General features: G+C 40.6%; 2 pseudogenes; one reads left to right on the forward strand and one right to left on the reverse strand.

Annotated features, from left to right (window-relative positions):
* The window catches only part of LOC137997481 (uncharacterized), a 6,928-nt pseudogene extending 2,907 nt beyond the window's left edge, over positions 1-4,021 (forward strand).
* Positions 1-18,587, reverse strand: part of LOC137971228 (uncharacterized) — a 226,412-nt pseudogene extending 207,825 nt beyond the window's left edge.
* Positions 18,588-20,290: the final 1,703 nt, after the last annotated feature.

The following is a 20,290-nucleotide window of genomic DNA, read 5'->3' on the forward strand; positions in this document are numbered from 1 at the left end:
CCGTCGAACATGGGTGAATATGAGATGAGTGTGTTGCTGTACTTTGTTACTGTTGTTGTTGTTGTTTGAGACTTTGACCATTATGTATAAATTTAAAACTGTCTTTTTACTCTCGAATACGGATGAATATGAGGTGAGAGTGTTGCTGTACGTTGTTACTGTTGTTGTTGTTGTTGTTGTTGTTGTTGTTGTTTGAGAGTATAACAATGTAAAAATTTAGAGACACACCGGAAATGCAATAGATCTAGAATTTTTTAAAAGTATAATAAGATTGCAATAAATTGTTTTTTTCTGTCAAATTCATTGTTCAAGACGTGAAAGAGACAATATTCCCTGCTTGTAGAAGAGGTCATTCTTTTTTCCGTTGTAGTGTACGGGAAAAGAGACCTCTGCCATGGATTGAGACTCACTGTGTTGGGCATGCGCGGCGGTAACTTCGCGACCGAATCCTCACGCGTGGTACTTCATTTTGTGTGGGCTTGCTAAACAACAGGGAAATGTCTGTAAATGAATACGCGGGACACGGTGGGCTCAAGAAACAGACAGCAAATACATTTTGGAGCATGCGTTTTGAAGAGTGCCGTCCAAGGTTGTGCACGACGGTTGGATCACAGTGAGTTTCAACCCATGGCAGAAATTTCTTTTCCCGAACTTGTCAGCCCAGTGAACGCAAAAGAAAAGAGAGCTCTGCTAGCAGGGAGGAGACGATATACTTATTGCATGTTAAAATTACCAAGCTTTGGGAATTAAAGGTTTTAGGACCTTGAAAAAAAACTGAAAACTCTCTTACATTAGTCATACAATAAAAATAAATGAAAGAGTCCCGAACATCTCATTATGTTACTCATAGTTGATTATTCCACTCATGTAAAAAAATGAGCTGGTTAAAATAAGGCAATCTAGGATTCACTGACCTCGTTTGCTTCCTCGGCAAATAAATCACATATCCCCTTGTTGCGTGTAAATAACTCTAAACTTACACAGGTATAAAAACAATATTGACCTTACATCTTAAGACCTTTTTCTTTTTAAACAAAGATCTCGGGGCGCTTCACGTCAATCGATATTTATAGGAATAAGATTTCTAAGTCTCTGAAAAGCAACCTACCTAAATATCAAAGTGCCACTTGACAGCAATGCACTAGGCGAGATCTGTACTCAACTAGCTTTGTTGAAAATACTTTTGCATGTGGGACAGAGGTTTTCTGTCTGACAAATATAACTTTGGTTTTTATTTCAGGTGGTTTCAGTAAAAAACTATGTCTGGCAGTGACAACAGAAATGCGACCAACAAAGCCGATGCGTCTTCACTCCTCGCCTCATCAGAATGCACTCCGTGGATCGTTACGCTAATATCTGATTGTGCAGCCATAGTGGTCCTCAATCTTATCACCATGGCTGTATTCATGACACAGCGCCAGATGCAGCGCCGAGGCGCTTACATTTTTATCCGAAATCTTACGATGACTGATCTCTTTGCGGGGGTTCAGGCCCCCTTCAGATTGAACGAATCGGTCAACATTGTGATGCCTGGGAGTACACCTATGATGACAGTTCTTGGGCTGATCTGATCAAATTTGCATTTCTCCATATCTTCTCCTTTGCTTCGCTTGCAAATCTTGCTGTCATCTCGTTGGAGCGCGTGCATGCCACATACCGTCCTTCCAGGCATCTATTCATGAGCAGACGAGACTACTACGTCACTATAGCTATCATTTGGCTGATAGCTATTATCAGAGAAGCTCTTCAAATCACGTTAGGAAAAATGCCATTTCAAGATCGCGGGAACATCCCTTTAGTAATAAATTTGCTAATTACATTGAAATGAAAGTGCTTTGCAGAGAAGAATTACTACTACTAGGCGATTTTAACATCCGCGTCGACGCTGTAGATGACAACGATGCAACGAAATTTTCTGACCTGTTGGAATCTTTTGGACTTGTGCAGCATGTAGAGTATGCTACACATGTACAAGGACACACCCTAGATTTAATTATTTCACGCAAATCGGACACTACCATTTATGGTGTGCCACGTATTGATCGCTTTCTGTCTGATCATGGTGCTGTTCACTTTAGCATCAATTCTAACAGACCAGATATAACAGTGAAGACAGTATCGTATAGGAAGTTGAAATCCATCGATATGAAGGTGTTTCAGTTAGCCATAGCCGATTCCGATTTATGTCTGGATCCACCTGATAATCCTGAAGATTTAGCGATGTGCTACAACAATACATTAAAAAAGATCCTCGATGATCATGCACCGCTTGTAACACGCACAACTATTAATAGACCACGCGTCCCATGGATTACCGAAGAAATAAGAGCTTCAAAACGTGAAAGGAGAAGAGCAGAGAAAAAATGGAGAAGATCCAAGTCTGAAATAGACTTTGCTGAACTCAAAAAGAAAAGGAACTTAACAACAGCATTGATGGATAAAGCACGAGAAGACTTCTATGCAGACTTTATTGCTGAAAATAGTCACGATCAGGGTAAACTATTTCGTGCTACGCGTAGTCTCTTGAAGAAAGAAACATCTGATAAATTGCCAGCATCTATTGATGCAAAAAGTTTTGTTGATGACTTAGGATCCTTCTTTGTTCAAAAGATAGTCGATATTCGTGCTCGACTGGACACTGAAGAAACATCCGTCAGTTCAAGCTCTATTACTTATTAAATATGTCCACATTATGTGTTGGTAACGACTTGATAAAGCCTAGCAAAGAAGTCAAGAACTTGGGGATGTGGCTAGACCCATCCTTAACAATGAACACACATATCAATAAGACTTGTAGTATTGCATTTTATCATTTGTATAATCTTCGTAGAATACGAAAATATTTATCACAAGAATCGGTGGAAGTTCTTATCCATACATTAATTTACAGTAGAATTGACTACTGTAATAGTCTATATCTAGGTTTACCTGATTATCAAATCCAAAAAATTCAAAGAGTACAGAATGCCGCAGCTAGGCTTGTATATAATGCCGGTAAATATTGTCACATAACACCTTTACTGTTTAAACTTCATTGGCTGCCTATTCGTGAACGCATATTATTTAAGATTCTTTTAATTACGTATAAGGCTGTTCATGGGCATGCCCCTAATTATATCAAAGAGTTAATTAAATTTAAGAAGCCTGGAAAATACAACCTTAGGTCAAATAGTGACAATTTACTATTAGAAATAGAAAAATTGAAAACATATAGTACTCTTGGAGACCGCGCATTTCAAGTCGCCGCTCCAAAACTATGGAATAACCTACCATTTAATATTAGAAGTTCATTATTTTTACCATCTTTTAAGAAAGCACTTAAGACGTATCTTTTTAGAGAAGCATTTCCTTAAATATTTTAATTGCTTACACGACGTATACAATTCTTCTTTAGATATTAAGGCCAGTTTTTTATTTTTCATGCTATTCATATAATTTTAATTGTTATGAGTAATTAGTTATTAGTTATCATTAGTTACTAGTTATATTATAAAATTGTAATTAGGTTTTTAATGGATTTAGTTCCGCGCAGATGAAAATGTAAATTGATACTTGCGCGTTATAAGTAAATAAATTTTTATTATTATTATTATTATTATTATTAAATTCCACTCTGTATATTGCATACTATTTACTAGTTCTCCTTGTTGTATGCATTTGCTACACTTCAATTTTTATCAAGGTTCGTTTTGGCCCGCGAATGAACCGCCTCGACAACGGAGTTATCATGAGAGAGCGCCAGCTATCCGCCATTTTGTTTGCTGTTACAGTTGCTTCCCTGATCACTCTCTTGCCTACTATAACATATATATGTCTGTGTTTGTTCTATCCTGATTTCACTTCGCCGAAAAGTCCTGTAAGTTTTCACCTGCGAATGTTCCCCCTAACATGTTTCATATCAAACTCGTTGGTAAATCCCATCATCTACGCCATGCGCATGCAAGGCTTACGCACCGGCGTGAGAAATTTACTTTGCGGTGGCGTTCCTGCTGATGCGAACATGGCCGCTATTCCACTTTAAGAAAACCTGTAGCTTGCTCTTGATAGTGAACTGCAGCAGTTTCAAGTTGAGCGTTTTGAAATTCAAACTGACCAATCAGCAATCGGAAGAGGCGCGCACAATGTAGTGAGCTAATCCGAAGTCGATGTAGATTCCAGTGGCACGAAAACGCACGAGAGCTGGTTTTTTGGATCTTTATCTTGCCTCCGATTGGTTGGTCAAGAAAGTGAGGTACTCTATAGTTCAATCATAAGGCATAGCGAAGACGCACTTTTAAGGATTCAACAAACTCTGTCTAGGTGCCATTGTAAAGTAGTTAGGAGAGTTATAACGATCGAGGACTTGAGCCAACAGCTTCAGAAAATTTTAAGATCGTTGTTCTTAAAATCATACGTAAAACCGAATTCGACAGAAATGTTATTGCTCATTCAAAACTCTCTCAGATCTCTTTAAAAGGCTAAGGAGAAGTATTTATCGCATCATTGATTTCTTTCTCACATTACGAAGCAAGTTTTTAATTTTCAGGGGAAAAGGAACGATACCATTTACGCCTAAAAGAATATAAACCAATCAAACGCGGGGAAATATCGTTAAAAATTAATAAATAGTAATGCTGGTCATTCGGTTTATCCCATGCTCGGCCTATGCATGGCTGATAAACGAACATATTCTTGTCCATTGCAGCGATAATGTTTGGAAGAGTATGGTGAACTGGTTTTGGTGTTCCCAACAAGATTCGAAAGACCGGATATAATCATCATACTTGACTGATCATTTAACTTAGTAATGTAGGACATATATTTACAATGTGTATGTAATAGTTCTACTCTGCCGGAAATCCGAGCTAAAATAATTAAAAGTTTGTATGTCTGTATGTAAACCATCTTCAAGGCAATCCTCGGGAAACTTGGGCATAGAGCTATCACCATGAAGTCATATCCTTCTGGCATGGATCAGAAAATTTTCGGAATTTAGTTCTGGAAGTTTGATTTACCTCGTGATTTTGACCTGGGCCCGGTTGTTCAAAATCCTATTGACGCTAATCCCAGATTAAAAATTAACCAAGGAGTTTATTTCTCTATTCCCAAATGCTGTTTAACGCTGATTTTCGGCAAAACTTTACATTAGAAGAAGTTAATCTTGAAAAACAAAAATGAACGAAAGATACTTTTACCAAAAAGTTAAAAAAACGTTCCGCAATTTTGAAACAACCATTAGGGGTCATTGTGGGAGGCGCGGTGGCCTCATGGTTAGTGCGCACGACTCCGAATCGAGTGGTCCGGGTTGGGGTCTTGTGATGGTTCGCGATCCCCTGCGTCTCGCAAGATTGCGATAAAACTAAATGTAAGAGAACGCACTTCACACCCCTTCGCACAAACCCGCAACAAAGTATGAATTTTAAGAAAACGCGTACGACTTTTGATAAAAGATATAAGTTAACAACAAGTATAACAGTTACTACAGTGACTATCTCTAAATTAACTAATCTTACTTAGATTTTCTTTATGCTTTATATATATTTAAATGACAACACTAATTAAAATAAACTAAATACTTTACTTGGAATATTTACAATATTAAACAGTTCAGTTCAGTTCTTCGCTTTCACTCCAAAACGCTACTAACCCACAAACCAGCAAACCTCAGCCAGCAATGCAGCTTTAAACCAATTGCTTCTCGGTCCGCTTCTGCTTCTACTCTCCGGCGCCTTCTATCTTCCTCGGACTTTAGTTTTTCCTGTTCCTCTTTTGTCAACTCCGGGCGCTCAGCTTTTCCGTTTTCCTTTTCACTAAAGAGCGGTACAGTAATATTCTCCTCGCTCGTTCATCCACCGTATACAAAGGGGTTTTGTCTTGATGCACGGTTGGGGTCTGCTAAAGACTTTCAGCATTGACTGTTTCAGCGTTTCTGCCCTCCACTTTCTTCTAAAATTGGTCTTCCCTCTTGTCAACAAACCTTGCACCACTTCAACAACCAACCCACGCCCACGACTTTTTACATCTATATATAGTTAAACTAATTTATTCAAATTACGACAAAACATGGTTTTTTAGATGACTACATAGACCCTTTGCTTATATGGCGCCTAAATTTGAATAACAATACTTTGTACATCCTTAGCCTCGTACTTATGTTTCTAGACAAAGTATTTTTCACATGAACGTGAGGCTTAGGATGTACATTGCCATTTATGCAAAGGGTCTATTACAGCACTTAAAAGAAGTTCTATAACACTAAATCAGATAATACATAATACACTAGGGAATCGTACAATAGATAGTTAACAGTCACACTAACGAACAAGACGAGTGGCTAAAACTATCTACAAACTGGTGACAAAAAAATAATAATAATAATTACGTGACAGGTCCTGACTGAGGAAATTGTGTTGTGTTCTTGGGCAAGACACTTTACTCTCACGGTGCCTCTCTCCACACAGGTGTTTAAATGGGTACCGGCGAAATGCTGGGGGTAACCCTACGATGGACTAGCAGCCTATCCAGGGGGGAGTATAAATACTCCTAGTCGCTTCATGCTACGGAAACCGGAGATAAGCGCCGCCCTAATGAGCCTTCTGGCTCGTAAGCTGTGACTTTACCTGACTTTATTAGGGGTCATTGTTCCATTCTCATTCGGGTTCGGGACCCGTATCTCGAAAGTCCCGAGACTTTTTCGGTATCACCATTCCCTTTGAACCTTAAGAAGGTCAATCATTTGGTTTTTAGCTATCTTAAAAGCATACTAAAAGACGAACTCTTTAATGGCAGTTTCACAAATGGCAGTTTCACAAATGGCTTTTTGAGCTCAAAAAGTTATCAGGACTTTCGAGAAATGGGCCACAGTTTCGTGTTTTTATCCGAGTGCGGGAAAGCTTGATTGACCTTTATATTTTAGTTCTTTACTCACGCAGTACTGCGTGTCGGTCTCCTTCTACAACGAACATTTTGCTCGCTAAACAAGAGTTGCCACCATCTCTCCGCTGATATGCATCTTTCATTTAATGAAATTTGGGCAGTAAAAAATACACTCGCTATCTGGAACTCCTAGCTGCAAGACAAGAAATTAAAAAATCCCAGAGAAACCCCATTATGGTGGAATGGATAAGTGAATAAGACATCAAGGGACTGACAAATAAAAATTCAGTTTTAAGAGTAAGAAACTTCGATTGTTTTTTTATGTAAATAACCCCGCCAAAGCGGAATGCATTATGGGAAGGTGCAAGTGAATTCTGGACATGAGATAAGGAAACCATTTCTCATAAAATGACAAAAGGGCTCAAAGAGAAATTGGCCAACATAAGGTTCGATTTAGCAATTCTGAAAATCGACTGGATTTGTCTTTCATTAGCGGCCTCGTCAATTTAAAGGCAAAATAGAAACACAAAATCATGGCAGTCCTAATACCCACAAATCAAATGTACTCAGTTAACTCAGCAGGAAAAAGAGAATTGTCATGATCCACACCATAAATGATTCGTCAGTGACAATGAACTAAAATGTTTAATTGTGAGGAAACGTTAGCTAGTCCCATAGCAGCGAAAGCAAAAAAAGATGTTAAAAAACAACCCGTTCGCAGAAGAGTGCTGTTGCATGACACCATTGATTAGCTGCTAGTTAGGTAAACCTGGTTTGCCCATCGTTCGCCTTCACCGTCAAACCCACAGGCTGCAGATCTGCTGTACTTGTCAAAGGTCTGATACACTGTGCACCATCGTCCATCCTGAACTGCAAACATCTTGTATCCTTTTCGAATTGCAGCCACGGCCCACTTTGCAATGGGGTTCTTTCGAGTACCATAACGATCCATCGAGAATAGAATCTCTTCCTTCCACTGTTTGAATGGCTCGATTGGAGGTGGCTTTGAAGCAGCCGATGGTTTCAAAATCTGCAGTGATGGAAAGTCACTCAAAAGATTAATTATATTCCTCTACGATTTTAGGAGACTATGGCACAAGATCTACGACGGCAATATCAGCGAAAAAAGCCAAACAAATTTGTCTGTTCATGAAAGATATTCAAGTTTTGTCATTGTTATTCAACATAAAACCACTTATGCATAGTAACCGCTATAACTATCCAAGGTAAACTTTCTCAAAATAGGAAGCGTAACTATTAATTAGGAATTGAGAGAGAAGATAAAGTGATTTTTTACTCGTGGATATATCCACGAGTTTTGGTGATTCTTTATGCAAATGTTCACTTCTGCGTAACCGGAAGTTCGATCTAATAAACCAATCAGGATGGATACGACAGACACATGGTGAGAAGACAGTGCCTGTTCATCCCCTAAGCTCACGGGGGATAAATAAATTCCATTTGGAAGGTGACTGCCATTTGGAGAGTAACATCGAAGCTATCAAAGTATACCAATGTTTATCAAAGCTATCACGAAGTTTTGCAAGCTATGAGTCATCAAAGCCACATTAATACAGCTTGAACAACATCCGTGACATAAAAAACAGTGAGGCAACCAAGCAATCCATGCTTCCAGACACTAGTAGTTGTGTGGTGCACCATAATGAAGAACTGTCGAAAGACTCGGTCACTAATTATGTAACGAGAACTGATGAGAAATCCGTACCAATCTCCTGCGATAGAGCAAGGGCTGAGGCAGTACATGCTCCCCAGGACAGAGAACCTTCCAGGATTAATTCCTCACAAGAAAACGTCGAACTTGTTTCAGAAAGACAAGGTAATTAGAGAGTGTATGGTGCATTATTTAAATAAGGACGTACCGAGCTCGTCTGAGTTGAGAAAGTGTTTATCTCTTGCTTTGGAAAATATTATATCTCTATACCTAGACCGCAACTCAGACGCAATAATCTTCGAGAGTAGGAGATTCTAATAGTCATTTTTATCTTATTATCCGCAGGACTGCTAAACACAAAAAAGACTTGTCACTTCTATTTTGTATTCAAGATCAATCTGCTACTACGCATTCGACAAAATTGAACCAACAAAATGAAAATTATTGTCTATCAAGAGAAAAGCTATTGATATCAGGAGACATTGAATCGAACCCAGGCCCTGTTGCTCATGGAACGAGTACACATACAGCACATACAATACTGAGAAATCCTTCTATAGCACTTTTGCAGGCTCGATTAGCTCAAAAAGGATTGAAGGCAGTAGAATGTACCCCAGATGGTTCATGCTTCTTTTCTTCTGTTGCCCACCAGTTATACAATGATCCTTCCTATCACATGAATGTGCATGCTGCTGGAGTTGAATCCATCAGAAACATCCGTCAAAAATTTATTGGACCCATTACAGAGCAATTGTGCGCTTGTTGTCACAGCAACATACATGGTGTGATGCACTTATTGTGCAAGCACTTTGCAATGTATTAAATGTTACTATACGTATAAATGAATCCATTGAGGGATGGGCACCAGTAACTGTTATCAGTCCTATAAGCGGACAACAGGGAACTACTGTGAACATTGGACATCTATATGGAAGACACTATGTTTGAGCACTTCAATTAGATTATTATAATGATAGTATTTCAGGTTATGAAATCAGCGGTGTTACCAATGTCAACAATTATTCAGAGCCTGGTAATAATCGATTAATTAACGATGGCCAAAAATGATGTGAGTGTCAGTAATAATTTCTACAAAGCAGTGGCAAAAAAGGGCTTACATGAGAAAATCTATCAAGCGGAAGAGACAAAATCACTTGAAGAATTCACGGAAAAGAAAAACAATGCAAAACGCCAAAAAGAGATCTGAAAATATTGAAGCAGCAAGGGAATAGGAAAAGAAAAGCAATCCAGAACATATCAGAGACCTAAACAGAAAAGCATAAAACCATTTAAGGAAAGCTATGCAGAGCTCAAGGCTAAACCAAACTGAAATTTGTCAAGGTCAAGACTCTATTAGACATTCCATGTCAAAAGTGATTCAATCTTTTTCGTGATAAGATAACACATGGCCCTGAATATGTATGCACTTGCTGTGATCAGTTATGGTTCAGATCATCTGTTTCTAAGTGTAACAGTATCAAATATAGTGATAAATATTTGCAAGGTTTGTTGAAGGAATGTATAACTGGCACAAAAAGTGTTAATATTACTGAATGGATCTGCTCTACTTGCTAAACCTGATGAAATTAACAATATGACCTGGCAACAAAAATCAGACCTTATTCAAAACTAAGGAAAGGTTACGTTTATACAAACGTTGGCCGTGTAGCACTTTATATTTTAAACAGAGTTAACTGAATAGAGTGTAATGTGAAGTGCAAGATTACGCTCACATGGTTCATATGGGATAGAAATCTAGCACTTCACATTACACTATATTCAGTTAACTCTTATTCAAAATTACCCTGTCATCTGTGCAACGAACTTTGAACACATGGTACAGCTCTTTATAGAGGATGTGTTAAAGAGTAATCTTATGCCTATTGGAGAAATGGTATACTTATTTCACAGGGTTGAATTACAGCAAAGGGGATTACCTCACATACATGCATTATTTTGGGTATCTAGTCGCATATGAGAGCCCACCGTGCTGTTACACAATTATCCAACTATCAATGCTAATGCATAACGAAAACTTTAGCCTGCCAATTTTAAACAATCGCGGTAACTTTCATATCCACCAGTAACGACAGTGGCACTTTGATTATTATAAATTCAACAGAAATTACTAGATCAATTCTAAAGGAAGGACTTACAAAAACTTCCCTTCAGCTATGAAAGACTTTTAATCCAGCTTGAGTACTGTTTTTTGTAAATCTTGCACGTCGCTGGTATTAAAAGTAGAAAAATTCCTCTCGGTCACTTATATGTTGTTTTCGGCCCGTCTTTGTCGCGTGCCCTTATTTACTATAGCAACTTTGTTGAGACAGCACATAATACAACTTGGAAATTATAATTTTAATGCTCTTGTCGAATCAGAACAGAATGATCTTCACGAGTGTATTCTTAACCTTTTCAGCCCCGAGGGATCCGTAAAGGGATACCTTTTTCACGCTTCAGGTAGCTTGCGTAGCGAGCGTTCCTGTTGGACAGAAGAGCTTCGAAACGACTTTCCGGAAACTGGCCGCGCGAAAGTTGGGGCAACTGACTGAGGGAACGCTTGCAAGAAGAACCCCTTTTTTGAAAAACGCCCACCTTTTAATGGTTGATTTGACACACGCTGATTGACGTCTTATTAACAAATTAGCCAATAACAGATGTTAGTGACATTTCGAGTTGCGTTATGTTATGTAGGCCCTGACAATTATCACGTATTTAGGTCATGTGACGTTGCTGAACTCGGACAATTATGGAACTTGGCTCGAGACTTGTCGAAATTTGTCGAAATAGTTTTGATTCGTTAAAAGCTTACAGTCTAGGAATAGAAACTACATTTTGGTCCTTCGGGAGCTGGATCTTCGCATCAGTGTAACGATTGGACTGTAATCGGAACCAGTATTGTGGAACTTTTGAGGGACTCGTCAGAACGTGGGAACATTTGGCAGGAATTATATCGACAACTAAACTGGAGGAATTATGGATGGAAAAATAGAAGAGTTAAAGAAGGCAAAAAGAACCCTCATGACAAGTATTACGAAGCTTCTGAACGAATTAGCGACGGAATTATCGCCGAAAACGCCAAACAAGGAAAATGTCACGGAAAAGCCACAAGACATCGCGACGCGACGGGATGAATTGTTGGAGCTGTTGGACTCGCTTCAAACCTTGTACGGTGAAAATAAGCATGCATCGCTGGCAGCTTCAACAGGTGATGAAGCGGATAAAATGATAGATCGTGTGGACAACGAGACAAAGAAAGCTCGGCTTTTCTTATCGCAAAGTAACAGCAAGGAAAGCGAACTCAAGGAAATAACACATTACTCGATCGGCACATTTGAGGGCGCACATGGCAAAGATGGTCACGTGGTCGATGCCAAAAAACAGCTCATCCCAAAGTCTTCGGGTGACAAGAAAGAATATCAGTGGACAGCTTTTTCCAGTTGTGTGGATGAAACAAATTTGTCAGCTCAGTTTAAAATGTTGCGGCTCGAAAGTTGTTTAGAAGGAGAGGCGGCCGAAACGGTGAAAGGGCTTGGTTACTCGGATCATGCGTACGAAGCGGCTAAGGCAAGGTTGAATCGAAAGTATGGGTGAAACAGGAGACAGGTTCAATCCCATATCGATAAGCTACGAAAGATGAGGTCAGTAAACGCTGATAATCCAAAAGAGCTAGAAAGATTTGCCGACATAGTGGAGAGGACTGTGGTTTCTTTAAAGGAAAATAAGAAGTATATTCTGACCTGGAAGGAGGAACACTGTATGCAATTGTGCTGGAAAAGCTTCCTCACGCTCTACTTAGCCATTACTACCAATGGATTAAAGAAAAGGGAAGCGTGGAGTCTGTTGAAGAGCTGCGTGGCTGGGTTGCTGAGGAAGCTGAGTACCAGGTACAAGCATTAGAAATTAAGCATGGTTTGTCCAATGTTGGAAGTGTAAGAGGAAAGAGCTCAACTAAGTCTTACTACGGGACCACGGAAGAGAAAAGTGATCGTCCTTGTAAAGTGTGCAACCAAAAACACTCAATTTGGAAATGTGATATGTTCAAGGGAAGGAATATAGAAAGAAGTGGGAGACGGCGAAGAAATTTAGACTGTGTTACCGTTGCTTGGGGAAAGGGAAACTTGGTGACTCATGTACTTGGAGTGTGTGGAATTGACGGATGCAAAGACAGACACCATCGGTTACTTCCTGAGGAGAAAGTAGCTTCTGGGTCCATGGAGGGGAAGGCTGACACACCCATGGCAGTGGAAAACAAATCCAGTACGTATGAAACAGTGCAAGAACATGCACAGAGGAGTATTGCCTTGCACACTGTTCCTGTCATTCTGAAACATGGGGAGAGACGCTTGCAAGTTAATTTCTCCTCTCCCCCTCCCCCCTCTTTCTTTTTTGCTTCCCCCAATTTTCGCGCGGCCAAAACATCAAAATTTGCGCGGAAACCCCACGGAACTTACCCACTGGGAGCTAATGCAGTTTTAGAACACTGTTACATGGATGATCTGATGCCATCCGCACCTACAGTGGAATGCGAAGGAAACAAGAAAGCAGCTTACCGAGCTAGATGACTTGGCTGGGTTTCATGTCCGTAAATGGGTCTCGAATGAATCGGAGGTAATTGCTGACGTTGCGGAAGAAGATAGGACTTAGACCTGGAGAAAAGAGAATTGCCCATAACCAAGACTCTGGGTGTTCTGTGGGCCGCCACAGCTGCCGAATTTTCTTTAGACACTAGTTACAGTTAGATGAAGTTGAATTCACCAAGAGGAATGTTTTAAGGCGAACAGCATCAGTTTACGACCAATTAGGTTTCTTATCACCGTAAGTAATCAGGTCCAAGTTGTTGATACAAAAGGCATGACTGGAGGCACGAGATTAGGATGAACTGTTGCCGACACCTCATCAGCGAGAATGGACAAAGTGGTTTCGAGAATTGGAGGATCTTGAACTTGTGAATATCCCAAGGTGTTTGAAAAACCCAAGTCCTGAGGTGGAAGAACTGAGCATTCATACATTCAGTGACGCGTCAGAGAACGCATATACAGCTGTAGTTTACGCACGTCATGTGTATGAGGATGGCAATATAACTACTCGATTGATTATGTCGAAGTCAAGGCTTGCACCATTGAAAGCAGTGAGCATCCCCAGATTAGAACTCTTGGGTGCACTCATCGGACTACGATTAACAAGACAAGTTTGTTTTGCACTTAAGATATCTACAAATGGAGTGACCTATTGGGTGGACAGTATAAATGTGGGGTACTGGATCCAAGGTCAGAGTAGAGAGTATAAACCGTTCATAGCCCATCGTGTTGGAGAAATTCATGACTTCTCTGCTCCTAATCAGTGGCGCTATGTTCCAACGGATGTAAACCCCGCCGACCTTGGAACAAGAGGCGTGACAGTAGAAGAGCACACGCTGACTTATGGTGGAATGGGCCCGAATTTCTCAAGAAGTCCAAACAAGATTGGCCAGAGTGCAAGTTTGACAAGCCAACGTCAACAGAGAACCTTGAACTTAAAGGAACAAAAGAAACAGGGACAAAGGATGCTATCAGTTACCAAATAATTGAAGAAGGTGAAGGAGCGGCTAGAGTCGAGAGGTGTGGCGATTGGGCCCCTCAACATTCTCGAAATGGTATCGAGTCAAAACAAAAGGAGAACTGGAAATTGGTTGGTTCGTGTGACAGCGTGGGTGCGCCGCTTTACAGAGAATTGTAGAAAATCAGCTGAGCAAAGAGAGAAGGGTGAACTGAAGCCATTGTAGGTTCAAAACGCTGAGGAATTTATCATTCGGGAGGTTCAGTCTAAGGTGTATGCAGCAGAGATAGAGGCATTGAGAAGGACTAAGGAAATCCTAAGAGGAATTACTTTGGCACCGTTTAATCTAGTATTAGTTAATGGCATTAGGAGGTGCAACACCAGACTACGACATGCGGACGATCTCCCATATGATGTAAAGTGTCCAATCATACTGCCTAAGAGGAGGAATCATGTCACAGGACTGATCGTTAAGTACTACCATGAATTAGAGGGTCATCAGATGGGGTTTAACTATACGATTAATCATGTACGGGAAAAATACTTAGTGGTCCTTGTTCGTGAACAAGTGAAAAGAGTCATGAGAGAATGCTTTGAATGTGCAAGACGACTTCGATCAAAGCCAGCAAGCCGGCAAATGGCGCCGTTACCGAAGATTAGACTGCAGCAATCCTCCAGACCTTTCGAGAGCTGTGCAGTAGACTTTAAAGGACCTTTTTTAACTTAGCAAGGACGTGGGAGAGTGCGAGCTAAGCGCTATTTGTGTTTGTTTCTCTGTTTGAAGACCCATTGTTGCCACTTAAAGATGGCGTCGTCTTTAGACACTGATGCATTTCTTCACGCCTTTGTTAAAATGACTGCTCGGAGAGGATGGCCGCAGCGAATGTTAAAAGACAATGAAACGAACTTTGTAAGCGCAGCGAGGGAACTGCGAGACCTAGTCTCTGCTTTAGACCACGACAAGATACAACGGATGACCTCCAATAAAGGACTGAGTTGGAAATGGAACCCACCTGCAGCGCCACATTTTGGTGGAGTATTTGAATCTATGATCAAGTCAGCAAAACGAGCTACTTTTGCTGTACTCGGTGATGCACAAGTTAATGATGAGGAGTTGGAGACAATCTTCATTGGGGTAGAAAGTCTCTTTAACAGCTGTGAGTGATGACCCTAACGACGACCGTGTCTTGACTCCGAATCACTTTCTGATCGGGCAGACAGGTGGTGATTTTGTACCGGAGAGCGTTGACACCAAGCCATTTAATCCCAGAAAGCGCTGGAGAAGACTACAAGAGCTCATTCGGCATGTGTGGAACCGATGAATGAAAGAATACTTACCGCAGATTTGAAATGGTACTTCCGTAACCACAATTTGCAGGTTGGAGATGTTGTCATTGTTATTGATCCTGGAACTGTGAGGCGATTGTGGAATGTTGGGCGCATTGAGCAGACGTACCCTGGCCCTGACGGCCTTGTGCGAGTGGTGAGCGTACGGGTTAATGGCAAGACCCTTAAGCGACCAATGACCAGACTCTCTCCACTGGAGATTCGGGAGACCGAGGATTAATGTGTAATAAGAACACTTCGGAGAACTATGATCTAAAGTAAAGTATGTATTTCAGTTATAATTGTATTCGAATTTCAGATCCCCTGTCATTCGAGTTGCGTTACATCATGTAGGTCCTGACAGCTGTCACGTGTTTAGGTCATGTGACGTTGTTGAACTCGTACACGAACGCTGGTGTTGACTGTAAGTTCGTTTCTCCAGTTGTACGCTGCTTAGCCGGGAGCTCTTTGATCCACGAACCAATGAGACGATCTTCCGTGTCACAATAAGCTTGGTCGATTTGGGGAGTCTGCTTGCACAAAGTGGACGATTTAATCGGAGACGGCAACTTCACATTTTGCTGAGGTAAAGGGACAGCTGCGTTTTCACGATTTTCTACATTCTCCGATATTTGGGGTTTAATGTCACGGTAAACAGTTTCATCCTCGACATCTTCAAAATCTCGCAAACGACTCTCAATATCTTCTTGGTCCCCTTTACCTTCAGTACGGATGTCAAGCTGATCTTCTAATCGCAATTTTTCGGCTTCGTATTCGAGTTCTCTTATGCGTCGGTGTTCCTGTAATTGCCTTTCCTGTTCGAGATTTTCAGCTCGCTTGCGCTCCTCTTCCAGTCGGAGTTGAGCTTCTCTCCTTGCTTGTTCAACTTGTAGATCCATGACACATGCATTCACTTTCACTGGCACGCGAGGGTGCACCATGACCGCTGGCTGACTCAAATCGGATAGTTTCCTTCGGCTTCTTCACGACTTCAGATTGCTCTTAGCCTTTTCCTTTCGAAAATTGTCAGAACGGCTGGGTCCAACGAGGACACGCATTTCTTGTTCGTCCACATATTGCACGTGGTCGGGTTCATGATCAAGTTCATTCGATGACATTCAACTCACAAACTCTTCATATCAAACCAAAATTCATCAAAGTAAACGTTCAGTGTTACGTACCATGAACCTCGCACTGCTAATAGATGTTCCGGAACATATCACGTAGTTTCAAGGCGACAAAAACAGTAAACTTTCGAGACGATTTACTCTCAACAAACGACAACACATATAACACAAACTCAAAAACAGTACCAAGGTCAGTCCATCACGTGTAACGCAACGTGTCATTTGCTCGAGTTTTGGCGCGAACACCTGTTCTTCGTTCTTTTTAATTGAACTTCGTACATCATGACAAACATCTGAAGAATTAAGCTTTTTCCGAATTCTGTTGGCAAAACAGCCATTACATCTATAAAGTTAAAGATATGGCGCATTGACAGTTCTTGTTCCCTTTTCAATGTAAAACCGAGAACCGATTCGCTCAACTTCAACACACGATTCCAAACCTTCCACATCTTCCGCCATTGTCTTTGTCACGCTAGAACTAACAAGAAATATTTTGGTCGAAAATTTGTCACCTGTCAATCATTGCGACTGTGCCGCACCAATCAGAAGCGCCCGTTCGAGGGCGAACGGGTTTTTCAAAAAATAGGGGGTCTTCTTGCAAGCGTTCCCTCAGTCTCTTGTCCCAACTTTCGAGCGGCCAGTTTCCAGAAAATCGTTTCGGAGCTCTTCTGTCGAACAGGAACGCTTGTTACGCAGGCTACGTTTCAGGTCTATGAAAGGGCAGGGATTTCACGAGTCGAAGAATATGAAAGGGTAGGGAAATCTGTCATTTAGGTATTTAAAAGGACCTTTCGTTATTTTCCAATGGAAGGTATACGAAAGGGGTATCTTTTCTGCCAAAATGGTATATAAAAGGGTAAGGGGAGCGGAGCCTCCCCGTATTGAACTTTTTTAGTACTCCCCCCCGGATGTTTTACAAAGATAAAGTACACGCTAGTCCTTCGCTCTAGTTCATTAGGCCTTTTGTCCGCAATAAAACACTTCGTTTTTAATTTTTGCGCATTTGATAGACATTTCATTGACATTTTACCTTTGATGGCACAAACCTGATTGGCCCATGGTCACTAACAAAATCGAATTAAGTGTACAGAGCATTTAAAAGAATCGGAACAAATGGAAACTTGCTATCCTATTTCTTATTTACGATTTCACTACAAATTTGTCCTCTGTCGAAGACAGTCACAACGAACACGACTTTGCAAATTTAGTGTTTTATAAAGATGAAGAACACGCTAGTCCTTCGCACCGGTTCATTAGGACTTTTGTCTGCAATAAACACTTCATTTTATTTGGTTGAGAATTTAATAGACATTTCATCAAAATTTTACCTTTGATGACGTGAACCTGATTGGCCCATGGTCTGCCTTCGCCTTTAGACCCACAGGCTGCAGATCTGCCGTACTGGTCAACGGTCTGGTTCGCTGTAGCACTGGCATAGAATGATCATGATCATGATCATCGCATGGCGTACTGAATTACCTGAATTATCATGCAACTTGTAATTGATTGCAGACTGTTTTAGACTGAAGGCCTATGAGCTTTACTCGAAATTCACAAAAGCATGTCCAAGATGTCCGTCAGCAACGACTCACCATACCTGGAGGCTATCACAGAGACTACGCTTCGCTCCAATAGTTTGTATCTTAGCCTGTAGTCCTCGCATTTATAGTTGCCAAACGGATTCCATTAACACTCACCTGTGATACACTATACCTGATTGGCCCATGGTCCGCCTTCGCCTTCAGACCCACAGTCTGTCGATGTGCCGTATTTGTCAAAGGTCTTGTACGCTGTAGCACTGGTTGCGCACCATCCTCCATTTTAAACTGCAAACATCTTGTATCCTTTTCGCATAGAAGCCACGGTGCACTTTGCACTGGCGTTCTTTCGAGCACTATACGAGCCATCCAGGATGGAATCTTCTCCTTCCAATGTTTGGATGGCTCGATTGGAGGTGTCTTTGAAGCAGCCGACGGTTTCATAAACAAAAGAAAGAGACCCGTCCTAAAATTTTTACATTGTCGTTCTTTTCAAGTTGTGTCCCTTTACTAACCTCCACTCACTATCATGCGAACATTCAGAAATACATTGCAGAAACAATCGCGTGGACTAAGTTTGGTATGGCTAAAACTTCCTTAGTTTTCGGATGTTCAGTTAGTGATAGGATGTTGGTTGTATCATGTTGATCCGATAAAAAAAGTATTATTTTGTCTCCTCAAGAGAAAATGAGGGGACAGAGAGGGAGGCTCAGGGCGTTGGCCGGGATATGTTATGTCCACGAAAGTTATTTTTAGACGGGCGGAAGTCTTTGTTCTAGCGGACGTCTGTCTTCCGAGACGTCCGCATGCAGTCTTGCCTCGCTCTCAGGTTCTTAGTGAAAAGAGAAAATGACGGCGAACGTGGAAGGCTGATGAATATTTATTTTCTTTCAAACATCGGACCGAGGTTGGCCTGCATGCGGACGTCTCGGAAGACTTCCGCTCGTCTAAAAATAACTTTCTTGGACATGACATATCCCAAGGGCTGGACCGGGAGCCTCCCTCTCTGTCCCCTCATTTTCTCTTGGTCTCCAATATAACTTCGTAAAATAATTAATCTACTTAGTTAAGACTTACCATATCGAGCGCTGACTGGCAAAGCCACCAACAGAACACAACATCAAAAGAGGAAAACTATTTCGTTGACGTTGCATTTCTACGTCTATAAAATGGAGTAAAATGTCATCATGGTCACCTTCTACTCACATTTTTTAATTAGGCTCTACTCAATATTAAATGGAGCTACGGTCAATTTTGGAGGCCAAAACACATTGTCAGTTAGTATTTTCAAAGCGGGAAGCTAAAAGAGAAAGAAATTTGGTTTTTGGACCACAATCTGACTTCGTTGTGTCCCTTCAGTATTCCTCTTCAAAAGTTGTGGATTTTGCGCGCAATGAGAAAGCCGTTTATACATTTCTGGCTCTGCTTCGTCATGAACAAACTCGCTCTGTTACTACCTTCTCTCAGGAGAGAGTACTTATATAGCGCATGATTCATAGGTAAATGATCTCAGGCACTTAAAATTAACAATAAGGTTATTTACAATGTTTAAAAAATTTATGACTAATTATGATTATATTTACAGTGGTGAGAAGTATATAAAATAATCGTATATTGAAGAAAGTAAGAAAGTAAAAAAAAATTAATAATAAACTTTTTGAAATAAAAATTTCTTAAGTTTTGTTTTGAAAGATTTTAAATCGTTCTCTAGCCTAAGTGAGTTTGGAAGTTTGTTACATTCAGAGGGTGCTGCCACTTGAAAAGCTCAGTCTCCTATTGTCTTGTTTGATTTAAAAGTTAGTGGAGTCAATAAAACTTCATCATTAGGTCGGAGATTGTATAGTGATTTCTTCTTGACTTGAACTAGACTTTGTATGTAATCAGGTGATAGTCCATGTATTGCCTTGTAAGTCATCAATAAAATTTTGTATTTAATTCTTAGTTTGACTTTGTAGCCAGCGTAGTTTGAACATCAACGGCGCGATACGACAAAAACGTGTAGATTTAAATATAAACAGAGTTAACTGAATAGAGGGTAATGTGAAGTGCTAGTAAATATAAGTCTAGCAGCCATATTTTGCAAACGCTGAAGCATTTTAATTTGACCATCAGAGCACCCATAAAGAAGACTGTTACAATAATCCAATCGGGCTATTATCGTTGCCTGTGCTAGTGTACGAGCTGACTCATATGTGAGATGCTTCCTTATTCTCCTTATGTTGGATAAATAGAAA

The sequence above is a fragment of the Montipora foliosa genome, chromosome 1 (genome assembly GCF_036669935.1).
Source record: "Montipora foliosa isolate CH-2021 chromosome 1, ASM3666993v2, whole genome shotgun sequence".
Taxonomy (NCBI): Eukaryota; Metazoa; Cnidaria; class Anthozoa; order Scleractinia; family Acroporidae; genus Montipora; species Montipora foliosa.